This window comes from Dendropsophus ebraccatus, chromosome 3, assembly GCF_027789765.1.
Source record: "Dendropsophus ebraccatus isolate aDenEbr1 chromosome 3, aDenEbr1.pat, whole genome shotgun sequence".
NCBI classification, from domain to species: Eukaryota; Metazoa; Chordata; class Amphibia; order Anura; family Hylidae; genus Dendropsophus; species Dendropsophus ebraccatus.
Window position 1 is genome coordinate 175295806 of NC_091456.1, and position 16121 is coordinate 175311926.

The window sequence follows — 16121 nt, forward strand, 5'->3', positions numbered from 1 at the left end:
ACAGGTGTATTAATGATCCAGCCCATGTTCATTATACACACAGGTGGGGAATAGGAAGCAATCTTCCTGGAGCATTCCTAATGATGAGGAGGGTGGGGAGGAAGGAAAGAGAGCGTGTGCCAGCCTAATGCATATACAAATGTAACCCCCGGCCATTAGACACAGCGCTGCCGGATTAAAAGTTGTTTTTATGACAATAACTGCATCCCCTGCCAAACGGACCCCAGGACAGATCTTGGATTAAAAGCAGCTATCTGAAGGTACAAATGGTTTGGGGGGTCAGATTGTGGGTACAGAGTCGCTTTAAAGCATACAAACAACATATATGGACAAAGAGGGGTGCTAATATAGTGTGGCATGGACAATATCAGTGGGAAAAATTACTTGAAAGTGGACCAAACAAACCTGGTGGTGTTGTGCAAACCTTAGGCACAACACTAGTAGGCGTTTATGTTAAATCAGTCCACTGCCTGGCCTCTGGTTTTCTGCTCCCGGCACCCGTCCTGATGCCAAAGCACGAAAATGCAGTTTGGAATTGACCATTGGACCATACATAGGGAGCCATGATGCAGGACTCCCAAAAGAACTCCATGGACCTCACGAGTATCTTTCTTATTCACGCTAGGCTTAAAAATGAGTGACTCATTTCTGTGTCAGACTGACACCTTTATCAAGCTCCTTCTCACTGCAAAATGCCAAGTCCTGCCACAGGAGGAGGAGCTTGATAAAGGCGTCAGTCCGACACAGAAATGCGTCGCTCATTTTTAAGCCTAGTGTGAATAAACGCCCAAGAAAGATACTCGTGAGGTCCTTGGAGTCCTTTTGGGAGTCCTGCATCGTGGCTGTACGTATGGTCCAATGGTCAATGCCAAAATGAGAATATTAAAACAATATTACGGTGTCACTTTTAAAAAAAAACTTGTCAAAGTTTTGATCAGTCTGAATCTAACCCGTCCTGATTGTGAGATTCAGCAGGACAAAGACTGTGGATCCTCTTCTGGCTCTGTGCCACACGATAAGTTGGACTCATAATAAAAGTTTTCAGTAACACAGAGCGGGGAGCGGACCATGGTAAAGGCCCTATTACATGATAAGATTATCAGCCGCGTTCGCCCGATATCAATCATTACGACCCATAATCATCTTGTGTCATAGAAGACAACGATCAGCTGACATGAACGATGTTGGCTGATCGTTGACTTTTAAAATGTTGAAAGACATACGACTAAGATAGCAGCAATCTGCTGCCATCGCTCTGTGTAATAGGGGCTTATGTGCGGTCTTCTCCTGGCTCGTTCTCATGATCGGTACAGGTCTGGATACTCACATCCGGACCAATCAAAACTTTTGACATGACTCTCTGTCATGTCAAAGGTTTTTTATAATGACAGTGACACACAAAAAAAACAACAACAATTGAGCCAAACTAAATTTGTTTCTTGAAGGAAATGTTTCATCAGAAAATGATTGATTGTTCAAATAATGATTTTATGTTACATATTTTAACACATATTTTTAAGAATTTTTGGTGAAATGTATTCTTATTTTCCATTTTTCTATCTATATTATAAAATAATCCTAAAATCTTACACTTTTCATTCTCACCACTGGGGCTAAAACTAAGCCTAGACTGTTGTGTCTGTGGTGATAAGAAGAGGTTGCTGTAAAGGGATCTGTACAGCATTGCAGCATCATGTGACACCAGTAGATAGAGGAGACAATGGCAGTTCCCAGTGGAATGACCTCACAGGTCACAGAGTATGCTCAGTAATGTTCCACATTCATCTCAGTGGAACAGAGTATGCCTATTGTCATCTATGTCCATAAGTCTTGCTGTAAAGCATGTCACTAAATGCTGTTAAGAACAGCAATATGGCTGCCCCATAACAATGTACAGATTGATAAAATAAAATAAAAAAATAAATTCAGAAAATAGAACAGATTAGAATAAAAGAACAAGTTTTAATCTCCAATTCGAATCAGATAAAGAAAATTTAGGTTACACATTCCCTTTAAGAGGTTAATAAGACTGCAGATTAACAATCACAGCCTAAAACGCGCTGGTGAGCACAGTCATTTCTATCACATCATGGGGTTATATAAGGACAATTATCTCCTCTTAAGAAATTCTCAGCTCTTTAGTCTTGGTTGTTACTTGTTTACAAGCGTAGGCACGTCAGCCTGTGTGACCCATATCACTTAATGGGTCAGCTACTCTGCGGATCCGCAATTACATGCAAATTTAAAACCAATAGGTTTCTATGTGCCTATTCACACAGCCACAAGTTTTGCAGATCTGTGAAATGCCAGTGATCTGTGCCACAAAAAAAAAAATAGGACATGTCGTAGTAGAGATGCGCAATTGGTCACTGTCCAGAATCACTGGTCAGTGATTGCGGACAGCACTTGCAGATGTGGGAATGCAAATTTAAAGGGGTAGTCCATGGATATAAAATTTTAACCACTAGGGGGTTTAAATATAAAAATAAAAGTATACTCCCCAATCCCTTAACGGTTGCCATTCTAATGGTTCTCTTTTACTTGCTGCTTCCTCTGATGTCCCTGCAGCGATTGATCACTGGCCAATGCAGGTGGGTGGGGGGTTGGGGTCTAATTCAGTGGCAGGTGGGCAGGGCAGAAAATGGAAGAGGCAGTTCTCCTAAGGGGGGGGGGGCAGATGAAAGGGATCTGTCCTTTTAAATAGAAAAGCTTAAAGGGGTTATCCAGCGTTACAAAAACATGGCCACTTTTCCCCCTCTCTTGTCTTCAGATTGGGTGGGGTTTGGATCTCAGTTCCATTGAAGTAAATAGAGCTTAATTGCAAACCACACCTGAACTGGAGACAAGAGAGGGGGAAAAGTGGCCATGTTTTTTTAGCACTGGATAACCCCTTTTAAATTGCTCAGGAATGAAAAGTTTGATGTGCACCGCCCTTTAAAGACTAACTATAACCAACCCCCCAATATGAGATGTCACTATCATGAAACAGCATAGGGTATCCGGATTACACACTGCTGTAAAGTAGCTTCATATACCCTCCTGTTCCCTAGATATGTGGGTGTATAATTTGTCTGACAATTTAGTTAGTAGTCAAATGGGCATGGCCTTCATTTGTTTAGGTAAACAGAATTCTAGTGCTGAACTGGCAGTATCAACAACATAATGTTAGATAAACTAATTCTGCCTTTGGGCACATTCACACTATGAAATCTGCTCGGAGAACATCTCGCAAATTCCGTTGCTCGAACCTGCTTGACTACCTGAGCATAGAATGGAGTCTATGGCACAGGCGGAGAGTCAAGCGGGTGGGCATGGTGGAATCCGCGGGATGTTCTCCTCGTGGATTCCGTAGTGTGAACGCACCCTTCTAGTGGCGAATATATCCAAGGACGCTTTTACACGGGCCAATTATCGTCAAGGAGCATTCCTAGAATTCAGCCGATAATCGACCGGGGAAAAGTGCCAGCGATCAGCCAACTCGTGGGAAAACACCTGCTTGTCAGCTGATCGCATCTTTTATGTGGCGATAAAATTTATTGTTGATGTCTAAATATGAGATGTGCAGTGATGACAATGAATGTTTTTGGTCACATGAACTATACAGCGATCGGCGTCTTCAGGTTTAATGCCTAAGGGCCCTATTCCACCGGGCGATTATCGTTCGCATAATCGTTAACGATTAACGATCTCAAACGACCGCTATTGCGAAAGACCTGAAAACATTCACTCATTTCCATGGAACGATAATCGTTACTTATGATCGTATTTGAAATCGTTTTTCTTCGCTATTGCGTTCGTATCTACTGCGAATGACTGAACGACGTCTTATTCAATGCGAACGATTTGCGAACGTTTTGCAAACGAGCAGCGATAAAAATAGGTCCAGGTCTTATAAAGCGATCAACGATTTCTTGTTCGGACGTTAATCGTTAACTGCATTTCAACCGAACGATTATCATTTATAATCAAACAATTTTACGATAATCTGAACGATAATCGTCCGGTGGAATAGGGCCCTAAAGCAGCAGCAGCTGTTAATACGGCCCTGGCTTTACTAGGTGTTTGTTGTTTTTTTTTAACCAACAAAAGCTTCAGGGTGTGTTTCCACATGCGATATTCGATAATATACCCTTCGGCAGCCAGAGGGGTGAAACAATGGCAGAACCTGATATACATAGTATGTGCAGGAGTAGGAGGATGGTGTAGGAGGACGGACATACCATCCCACCCGACCTCCTGGCAGCTGCACTGAAAATACAGACATGAAAGGGGAACGTTTAGTTGTTTTTACAAGAAATATTAATGGTTGCAAAACCTGGCAGCAACTCATTCATCAAGTATAAGACCTTGGCTGTCAGAGCTGATAAAGAAGAAACTTTTGTTAGTACAATTTATATTAAAAAAAGAAAGTATTCCAATATGTAAAGGAAGTGTCGCCACTCACCAATTGTAAGTAGTTGTTTTCTAAAAAAAAGTTTTTTTTTAGTTTTGGTTCACCTTATCACAAGGACAATACCACTCCCCAGAGTACATTTTTTGGATTTTGTCTTGTAATATGTAAAGGAATGGTAAACTTTAAAAAGAAATAAAACTTGTACAAATTCTGCAGAGAACACAGATCAATTGTCTCCCGATCCCTTCAATTTTCAGATAAGTTGGAGGGAGGGGCATAAGCAGGGGAGGCACTCTTGTGTCAAAGAGGAGGGGTTAATCTGTATAAATAAACCTTCCCTGCTCTACCTGCCCAATGATCTGCATTTAGAATCAATGTTCGGGACCTTTTGGTGGTGAAGATAAGTCTAAAGCTATCAATTTTGGATGAACCCAACCAACCTCTTTAAAGGGGTATTCTGCTCAAATGAATTTTTTTATGTTATAAGATAATACTGAACAGCCTCTCCACTTCTGAGGCGAACTTGTCTCTGGGATGGAAGCCTGCTCAGCCAATCATTGACTGAGGTAGGACAATGCCGCAGCATGTGATTGGCTGAGCGGGCTGTCACCCCTGAGATGAGTCAATCTCAGAAGTGGAGGGGGGGATCCTTCAACCGAGACCTAAAGATGATGTAGGATGACACTGAGGGAGGTAAAAATAGGATAATATCTTTGTTATGTTCTCCATAAGGACAGCAGCATATGGAAAGATTGATTTGAGTTGAATATCCCTTTAAGGTCCCTATACACTCCATACAACTGTCGGAGTGTAATGTGTATGGGGGTCTCCCGACACTCCATGACAGATGATGTTGGTGGAGAAAGGGGTGGGGCTTGATGAAATTTAACTACCCCGAGCTGTCTGGCTGCGGCTTACCCCTCCCCTCCATTGCTGTGTATGGGGAGGATGGGAGGGATAACTGTAAGTGGAACCATTGTTGAAGGTGTATGGCCGCCTTTAGAGAAGGATCCTGTGGACTCTTCTGGCAGTCTAAGGAGTCATGATCTCTTCCAAACCATAATTCCTGTCTTTGCTAAGAACAGAAAATCCCTCGTTTTGATAAGATCCTGAAATGACTACTTACTTTAATTAGTAGCCAAGTAGTCTGTCAGGTTCCTGGCCCTCTGTACGGTTATTACTCGAGCTGCACACCTGATTAACTCCTGTAATGGAATGTTTTGGCTCCCTGATGATTGTTTCCCCTGCAGCAGAAGATGGGAGAAGTTTATTGCTCAACAAACCTTTACTTAATGAAGGTATGAAAATCTCTTCGCCCATCCCTTGTTGTTCATAGAGTGCTTAACCAGGGAGAAATGTGTCCGTGATGATGTCTGAACATTTACTAATAGATTGTATGAGAGGCCGAGTTACACAATCACAGATCTGGTTACACATGTGAGATACACAACTGCTGAAATGTTAATGGCTTACTGCAAATTCCAGACATTGTCTAGAGTTTTTTAGGGGGTGCTGGCAGGATCTGAAAAAAACCCAACCCCCTAAAAAAAATAAAATAAAAAAAAAAAATAATAATAATAATATATATATATATATATATATATCACACCATGAACACATTTACTGTATGACCAATAAAACAATATTACTCTAATACAGTACGCATTTAGCAGCAGGCATCAGTGTTATATAAGAGCTCTGCAGTCCATATAAGTGATTACCGTGCAGTTACATCCAGTGACTCACGGGTGACATCATCTCAGATCTGACTTATTCTCTTTCCCATTTTACGTCATTATGACTTCTACCAACTGTGACTCATATCTGCAAAATTTGCTGTCCCTTCAGCGTGCCATATGGTTATAATGTCATCACTAATAGTGCCCCAAATGTCACCCGCCAATTACTCATAATGCCAAAAATTGTCCTTTTCACTTAAAGTGCCTAAACTATGCCCCATATAGAAAAAAAATGCCTGCATATAGAAAAAATGTCCTCCTGTGCCAGCATATATTAATAATGCCCCCGTGCCCCTTATAGTAATAATGCCCTCCTGTGTCCCCATATGGTAATAGTGCCCTCATGCACCCTATATGGTAATAATTCCCCCCCATGTCCCCATGTGTTTATAATTTCTTCTGTGTCCCATATAGTAATAATGCCCTCCTAAGTCAATTGTAGTAATAATGTCCATCTGTGGTGTGTATATAGTAAAAGTTCCCCATTTACTTATATTGCCCTCCTGTGCCCCCATATAGTAATAATGCCCTTTTGTGCCCCATATAGTACTAATGCCCCATATAGTAATACTGCTCTACTGTGCCCCATATGGTAATATTGCCTACATATAGTAATAATGCTGTCCTGTGCCCACATATAGTAATAATGTCCTCCTGTGCCGCATATATAAATAGTGCCCCCATATAGTTATAATGCCTTCCTGTGCCCCCATATAGTAATAATGCCCTACTGTACCCCATATGGTAATATTTCCTCCATATAGAAATAATGCTGTCCTGTGCCTACATATAGTAATAATGTCCTCCTTTGTTCCAATATCGTGATAACACCCTCTTTGACCCTATATACTAATAGTTCCCCTCATATCGTAATACTGACCATGTGTACTCCATGTGTTAATAATGCCCCCTGTGCTCTATATAGTAATACTGCCCCCTGTGCTCTATATAGTAATAATGCCCCCTGTGCTCTATATAGTAATAATGCCCCCTGTGCTCTATATAGTAATAATGCCCCCTGTGCTCTATATAGTAATAATGCCTTCCTGTGCTCTATATAGTAATAATGCCTTCCTGTGGCCAAATGGGGTAAAACCTGTGGGAACCCAGGTGGGTGAATACACCTAATGTTTTACCTTCAGGGCGACCACAGCAACATCTAAAAAAATTATGTGCCCAGAATGCACCTTTAAAACATGCTGAAAATGTTGAAATAGACATTGGGTTGATAGTAGGGTTATTCTTTAACATCCTAAAACCACAGAAAGCTCTGTCTTTCCATCTTTCTTCTTAAAATACCCAGTGTGCGGAACAAGGCGGGGCGCATTTTGGCTAGGTTTGCTAAGGGCCCCTTTCCTTTACAGCAAATTCACACCCTACAGGACACTAAGGGAATCCCACATAATCACCCTGAAAAAATTGTGTCTCTCCTGCAAGAATTCTATCACACTCTGTACGCTAGACCCGCCCCATCTTCCCATAGCACCAGGGCCTCATGGTTGGGAGGTGCTTTGCCCTCTCTAACAGAGGACCAAGTGACCCTTCTCAACTCCTCAGTTACAGTAGAGGAGATATCTGGAGTTATAAAGCACCTTAAGACCCGCAAGGCTCCGGGCCCTGACGGGTTTTCAGGGGAATTTTATAAAATCTTGAACGAAGATATTTCCCCTACCTTGTTATCTGTTTATAGAACATACATAGAAGGGACGCCCATTCCAGGCACATCAAATACGGCTTATACTCTTAGGTTACAAACCCACTTGCCGGATCCGCAGCGAGTCCCCTTGCTGCGTATTTGCAGCGAGACTCGCTGCGGATCTGGCTCCTATTCTTTCAATGGAAGACAAAATCGCAGCAGGGATGTACATCCCTGCTGCAATTTTGTCTGCAGCCCACCCCATTAACCCCCCGGCCGCCAGACATTATACATTACCGGGTCCCAGCTCCTGCTTGCTTCGGGGCTCCCGGTGTCTTCACGGCCCCCCCGGCCAATCAGTGCGCTGCGACGGGGCAGCGCACTGATTGGCTGGGCGGAACGTGCCGGGAGCCGCCGAAGCAAGCAGGAGCAGGGACCTGGTAATGTATACTGTATCCTGCCCGCCCCCCTGCAGCCCCGATCTCCCGCAGCCCCCGGCCGCACCATTGCACCCAGCCCCCGGCCGCACCATTGCCCGGGAAGGGGGCTGCGGGGGGCGATCGGGGCTGCAGGGGGCGGGCAGGATATACATTACCTGATCCCGGCTCCTGCTTGCTTCGGCGGCTCCCGGCACGTTCCGCCCGGCCAATCAGTGCGCTGCCCCACCGCAGTGCACTTATTGGCCGGGCGAGCCGTGAAGACACCGGGAGCCCCGAAGCAAGCAGTAACGGGGACCCGATAATGTATAATGTCTGGCGGCCGGGGGGGTTAATGGGGCGGGCTGCAGACAAAATCGCAGCAGGGATGTAAATCCCTGCTGCGAGTTTCTCTGCTATTGAAAGTATAGGGCCAGGATCTGCAGCGAGTCTCGCTGCAAAAACGCAGCAAGGAGACTCGCTGCGGATCCGGCAAGTGGGTTTGTAACTTTAAAGCCTGGAAAGGATCCGCAGCAACCGGGATCCTACCGCCCTATTTCTGTACTTAACCTAGACTTGAAAATTATTTCAAGATCAGAAAGATTATGGCGGACAGGTTATCCCGGGTGATGCCAGATCTTATTTCACCAGCCCAGGTGGGGTTTATTAAAGGGCGAGCAGCAGTCATGAATATAAGAAGAGTGCTAGCAGTCTTAGACGAGGTCAGACCTCACAGTCATCCATCCCCAGCTCTTTTGTCCATCGACGCTGAAAAAGCTTTTGACAGTGTGAGCTGGGGATGGATGATGGAGGTGATGAGGGGGATGGGCTTTACGGTATCTTTCCTTACCTATATACAAAGTCTCTACTCTACTCCTCTAGCGAGAATTCACATCCTGGGGTTTCTCTCCCCTTCTTTTCCTCTCTTTAGAGGGACACGCCAGGGGTGCCGCTGTCCCCTCTGCTTTTTAACCTGTCTGTGGAACCGTTATCTCGCAGGCTGCAATCCGCACCTGATGTAGGAGGAATTAAGGTTGGAGCGGGGGAACAGCGGGTAGCGCTTTTCGCGGATGACCTATTGGTATTCCTAAATGATTATAAGAGAGATCTGCCAAATGTTCTACATTACCTGGACCAATTTGGTAGCTACTCGGGCTTTAAGATCAATGTAGATAAGAGCGAATTGCTAGCTTTGTCCCCGAGGACCCCGCGTCACCCCCCTCCCGACATATGTCTTTCAGTAAAATGGGCCCCGACGTTGATTACTTATCTGGGAATCAAAGTGGGCAGAGATCCGAGTTCCCTTTACACTATGAATTTTCCTCCCATTATTAGGAAAATCCAGGGAGATCTCCAGAGATGGTCTAATTTACCTCTTCCCCTACTAGCACGTGTATCCCTATTGAAAATGATGGGTTTTGCCAAACTTCTATACCCGTTGCAGACAGTCCCTCTACTTCTTAAGCATGCTGATGTTAAGCTGCTTATGAAATCATTTAGCACTTTCATATGGGCCTCGAAACGGCCGCGTATTTCTCAGAAAAAACTGTCCCTTCCCAAGGACAAGGGAGGTCTCGGCTGCCCAGACGTACGTCTTTATAATCTGGCTTGCCTACTCCGCCATGGGATAGATTGGGTGAGAGGTACCAGTTTACTGTGAGGACCTTGGGCCGTGAGCACTATTGGGAGGGAGGGGGGGTCGTTGGGGTGTTTTGTTGTGTTGAAATGTCTGTTACCATCTTTATATGCCTGGAAGGAACAAGATGTGAGGTTTCCTTCGTCAAATTTCCTTTTATTTTGTAAAATTGTGAAAATAAATAAAAATATGTTTGAAAAAAAAAAAATACCCAGTGTGCAAATATGTTTAACTTCACTCCTGGCACATCTCAAAGGTCTGTAAGGTAAGAAGTATCCCGGCTGCTTACATCCTGATTGTCAGTGACGTCTACTTTAATTTGTTGGATTTGTTGTGACATTTTAACTGCAGTGATTTGCATTACTTTAAGTGACTCAGACTGAGACGTGAGATGTTTTTGCAAGTATTTTTTGGAAAATTTGCATGTTGCTACGTAACCTAGGCCTGCTCAGTCCACATTTTTTAGCCCATACTGTAATTCATGTATCAGAATAGAATTATAGTTTGTGTGTTGGAATATTCAGCAACGGTACGGTATTCCGGAAAACTGGAACACACCACTTCCTGCAGGACATACAGCGGCTAAAAAGTACTGGAAGAATTGAAAATATTATATAGAAGTATTTTAAAAACCTGAATAACTTTCTGACAGCAGTTGATCTGCAGTAAAAAAATAAACAAATTCCACCGACTACCCCTTTAATTTGTTGATTCATTTTGCTTGTGACAATGTTAAACACTGCCACTACTGCATACACTAGGCTTGATCGTGCAAGGCTTAACACTGCTTTCTATTACCACATTTAGTGAGTCACATGCCAAGGAAGGAACTTGGTCACACAACCTTTGCTGAAACAACAGTTACTATTTAAGGTTATATCTGGGTAACATGAGTTTATCTCTCTCTGTTGTTGTCTCTCTCTCCAGCTCTACTTACAAAAGACCCAGAACATCTAAGGGCCCTATTCCACAGGAACGACAATCGGCCGAATCGGCCTCATTCGGCCCGATTTGGCCGATTATCGCTCGGTGGAATAGAGAGAACAATCAGTCGATGATCGTGTCATCGGCTGATCGTTCATTTAGGGCCAGACCTAAAATTATCATTCCCCTATGATGGAATAGCGGTGCGCGGCGGGCGACTGACGATTTGAGAAGCACAATACATTACCTTCAGGGCTTCTCCTCTGCTCTGTCTTCTTCCCCGGGTCCCGCTCGCTCTAGCTTCAGAATGGCCTGTCAGCTGACAGAGCGGTCAGCCAATCACAGGCCCGGACCGCCGCGGCCTGTGATTGGCTGAGTGGCCTGTCAGCTGAAAGGCCATTCTAAAGCTGGAGCGCGCGGGACCCAGGGATGAAGACAGAGTGGAGGAGAAGACTTGACAGGTAATGTATGCTGCGAGGGCTGCAAGGACATCGGTAACGATGTCCCTGCAGCCCTCGCTCAACGATCATCGGGCCGTGGAATAGGCCCAGTAAGCAAGCGGCAATCTAGCATATCGGCGCTCGTTTACATCGTTGATCGGGCCCTCCTCGGCCCGTGGAATAGGACCCTAAGGGTCCTGGCCAGGCCCTGACTGTACTGCAGCAGGAATTGCTCTCTCTCTTTCTCCAGATGAACTGATTAGAGAACTCCTCCCACCAGGAACTAACCTTCCTTTAATAGGGGTGAACTAAACCTACTGGTGATTGGTGGGGCTGTGTTTGCAAAAGAAAGAAGAGCTAGGATAGGAGAAAGAAAAGAGGTAAAAATACCTGTACCTGGGATAGGATGAAAACAAACATGTGACACATACAGTTAACCCAATGTTTGCTTCAGCTGTGCTTTACATAATAAATAGAAAATACACAGTGACACCTAGTGGGGAAAAACACACAATGCAGTTTTCCTTCATCCCCTTTGTAAGAACCTGAGTGAGTTACTTTGCCCAGGTGCATAAGAAACTTAGTGGCACACCTGTGCTGGGACACTCCACATCACATCACATCAACAACAGCACAAACCTCTATGATAATCAATGTAGAGTCCAGGCTGTGCAGCTCACAGAGCAATGTCTAGACTGGATATATGTATATGTTCTTCCCAGATCAGATCAGCACTAGCTGTTTTCAGGTTTGCTGCCTCTGAATATGAAGCAGGGTGTTCAATATTCACTGACATTACATTATTATGCTGAAAATGAGGATAAAACACATCATACATTAGAATATTTTATTTATTCAGTGATTAATCTTAATTTACATAAAACTCATAAAAGCAAATGGTATAAGAAATATGTATAACTATGATCAGCAATGGATCCTGTCCCTGATGCTGCAGATCCTGGCTTCATGCTCACAGCCAATTGTTCCACGGACGGGATAATAAACTAAACCCCCTGGATTAAAATGCTGATTATCCCGCAGCCAATCTAATCCCGGCACCTTAATTAGAGAGAAGGTAATTAGCTGCATAAGCTGCAGTCATGGAAGCCGAGGATAAGCCGGAAAAATGCGCCCTACCACAGCTAGGCCTGGAAAACAGGAGACATCACATAGACATTGAGCTGTCATTGCACACAGAAACTTGCAGCCCTCCAGCTGGTGAGAAACTACAAAGCTTTGGCTGTCCAGTCATGATGGGAATTGTAGTTCTGAAACAGCTGGAGAGTCGCATGTTTGATGCCACTGTACTACGGCCTCCAACAGCCGCAGAATAGCTGCTGCTCTCTGACAAAGAGAATGTAATGTAATGATAACTCATGGCCACAGATGGCGCCACTGTTCTCCACACTCACTCGCTCCATCACTCACTCACCCCAGGCTGTTTGAGGACCCATCTCCCTTCCTGAGCAGAACAGTTTTTATGAAATGTTCTACTGTTCTGATTACTCATTTCATCACCCTGTCATGCTGGGGACTAGGGATGAGAGGGGAGCCATGCTGGGGACTAGGGAGGAGAGGGGAGCCATGCTGGGGACTAGGGATGAGAGGGGAGCCATGATGGGGACTAGGGAGGAGAAGGGAGCCATGCTGGGGACTAGGGATGAGAGGGGAGCCATGCTGGGGACTAGGGAGGAGAGGGGAGCCATGCTGGGGACTAGGGAGGAGAGGGGGGCCATGCTGGGGACTAGTGAGGAGAGGGGAGCCATGCTGGGGACTAGGGAGGAGAGGGGAGCCATGCCAGGGACTAAGAATGGGATGGGGAGCCAATCCGGTGACTAGGAATGAGAGGGGAGCCATGTCAGGGACTAGGAAGGAGAGGGGGGCCATGTTGGGGACTAGGGAGGAGAGGGGAGCCATGCTGGGGACTAGGGAGGAGAGAGGAGCCATGCCAGGGACTAAGAATGAGATGGGGAGCCAATCCGGGGACTAGGAATAAGAGGGGAGCCATGTCAGGGACTAGGAAGGAGAGCGGGGCCATGTTGGGGACTAGGGAGGAGAGGGGAGCCATGCTAGGGACTAAGGATGAGAGGGGAGACATGTCAGGGTCTAGGGAGGAGAGGGGAGCCAATCCAGGGATTAGGGATGAGAGGGAGCCATACCAGGAAATATAAATGAGAGAAGAGCCATGTCAGGGACTAGGGATAAGAGAGGAGCCATGTCTAGGACTATGAAAGAGAGGGGAGCCACGTCAAGGAGTAGGAATGAGAAGTGAGCCATGCTGGGGACCAGAGATGAAAGGTAAGCCATATGAGTGACTTGAGATGAGAGGGAAGCTATGCTGGGGACTATGGATAAGAGGGGAGCCAATCCAGGGACTAGAAAGGAGAGGGGAGCCATGCCAGCGACTAGAGCGGAGAGGGGAACTATGCCAGGGACTAAAGAAGAGATGGGGAGCTAATCTGGGGACTAGGAAGGAGAGGAGAGCCATGTCAGTGACTAGGGAGGAGAGGGGGGGCCATGCCAGCAGGGATGAGAGGGAAGACATGCGGGGCACTAAGGAGGAGAGGTGAGCCATACTGGGGACCAGAGATGAGAGGGGAGCCAGTCCAGGACCAGAGATGAGAGGGGAGCCATGTCAGGGACTATGAGTGAGAGGGGAGCCATGTCAGGGACTAGGGATGAGAAGGGAGCCAAGCCAAAGACTAAGGTTGAAAGGTGAGCCTTGCTGGGGACCAAGGAGGAGAAGTGAGCCATGCTGTGACTCGGAATAAGAGGGGAGCCATTCTGGAGACAATGAATATGAGGTGAGCCATGCCAAGGACTAGAAATGAGATGGGAGCTATGTCTGGGACTATGAATAAGAAGGGGACCGAGCTGGGGATTACGAATGAGAAGTGAGCCATGGCAGGGGACTAGGAATGAGAGGGAAGCCATGCTGGGGACTAGAAATAAAGGGGCTGCATTGCTGGGGACTATGAATGAGAGGGATGTCATGCCGGGGACTAGAAATAAATGGGCAGCCATGCAGGGAACTTAAAATAGGAATGGAATCGTGCTGGGAACTAAGGCAGGAGCCATGCTCTAGTCTAGACCTTGATCTAAAGGGGTGCCATGCTGAGAACTCAGAATTAGAGGGATGCCACACTAGCACAATGTTTTATGGTAATTTCTCTTTTTTCATTGTGATTTATTTCCAGATCTTTCAGAGCTTGTCTCCAGATGGAAAAGGATTCTTGAACGGCAGAACTGGACTAAGAAAATGGTTAATGAAGAATGTTAAAGGGGTTATCCAGGGTTAGAAAATATAGTGTTCTTACAGAAATAGCACCATCTTGTCCTTAGGTTGTGTCTGGTATTGCAGCTTATTTATTTTGTAATGAATGGAGCCCAGATGTAATTCCACACACATGGCAGGTGTGGCGCTGTTTTTAGAAGAAAGCAGTTGCGTTTTTTCTTGACTCGGATAATTCCTTTAAGTGGTGATGAGACAACTCTCTTTTTTCTCTTCTATAGAGAATTCCTAATGCAATTTATTTTCTTCTCTTTCTTCCTTTATCACATTACAAACAAAACAGAATTCAGCATCCAAAGTGGAAAATTAAAATGTCAAGATTTTACTTAATTTCCCATTAAAATCCTTCAAGAAATAGAAAATCACAGCTTCTGCCTTTCAAGCACTTATAGTAGCGAACAAATGATTCTGACAGGAGAGGATCAAAGAGAAGGAGACGTGTATTCTAGTGTTTACAGATCCTGGAGGATATAATGGCCTCCTCACCCTCACGGAATTGTACTTCATACTAAACACACAAATCCCACACATAGTGCATAACAATGTGTAATAGCTGAACATTCTGGAATCACTGCAGCTACGGGCTCATGGCACCTGGTGCTCTAACGTCTTTGGATCCTTAACCTCTATATTAACCCCCTACTATTGTAACACAATACAATGTTTATCCCTCTGATTTGAATAACGGATTGTCTGAAAAAAAATTACAGTGCGTTATTGTTGAAAAAAGACGAGTCCTTCAAGTTCAACCTACAGGAACCCTAGTGTGTTTGCCGTGGCCCGGGTTGCTGGAACTGATGTTGGGCTTGCTGGTGGGTCTGGTGCTTTGGAGGCTACTTGTCACAGTGGCCAGGAGCGGTAACACCCACCCCAGGACACGCGGCAACCGGACCTTGGTTAGGACTAAGGTGAGGTGTAGGTGCAAGAACGGCGGTAGAGAGTCACACTTTACACAACTTTCACACTTTACTTAAAAAAGGTATCTTACCTTTGGATGAGTCTCAGTTATCTTACCTAACCGTCTTCTGCCCCGAAGTGTCGAGTTACCGTCCTACTGGGGTAGTACGAGTCCCAGTTCCCTGCACTTGGTGGAGCTGGCTTGTAGAACCCTTCCTACAAAGCTGAGTATCTGTCAGTAGAGAGCGGCTTGCTTGCTCTGTGCTCTACTGAAGCTCCAGTCTTAAGGTATCCGTTTCTTTTCTCTTAGGTGGTTGACTGTCCTGTTCTAGTAAGTAAAATCCATGGCATAGGCAAGGAAGACTTCGTTGTCTCCAGTTTTTCTGGGGGTCTAGTCTAGCAACCCATAGTGGTTGGGTAGCTAACTGGTTGTAAAAGAGGTCTGCTCTCTTCTCTCTCTAAGACCAGAATAAATACCTCAAGGAAGACCAAAGAGTGTCTGTAGCTAAAACCTAGTGTTAGCTGCAGCTGTGCTGTGAGAGTGTGACATCTAGTGGTTGGAGTAAGGAACAGTGGCCACTTGTCCTAACCTGTGACACTAGAGTGATACACTTTTACCAAGGTGTAAGAAGAAAAAGAAAAACATGTAGTGGGACACTGCATGTTGATCCAGAAGAAGGCAAAAACCCTTATGAGGCAAATGCCAATTGCCCCATCACAGGGAAAAAAATTCCCAATGGCAATCAGA

The 16121-nt window shown here is 45.2% G+C and overlaps 1 long non-coding RNA gene across 2 annotated transcripts in view; it reads left to right on the top strand.

Annotated features, from left to right (window-relative positions):
- The window catches only part of LOC138786290 (uncharacterized), a 75217-nt gene extending 60379 nt beyond the window's left edge, over window positions 1–14838 (top strand). For both annotated transcript variants that reach the window (XR_011362213.1, XR_011362211.1), the window contains one exon: window positions 14382–14838. This is a non-coding gene — a long non-coding RNA (uncharacterized lncRNA). The remainder of the gene's footprint in view (window positions 1–14381) is intronic.
- Window positions 14839–16121: the final 1283 nt, after the last annotated feature.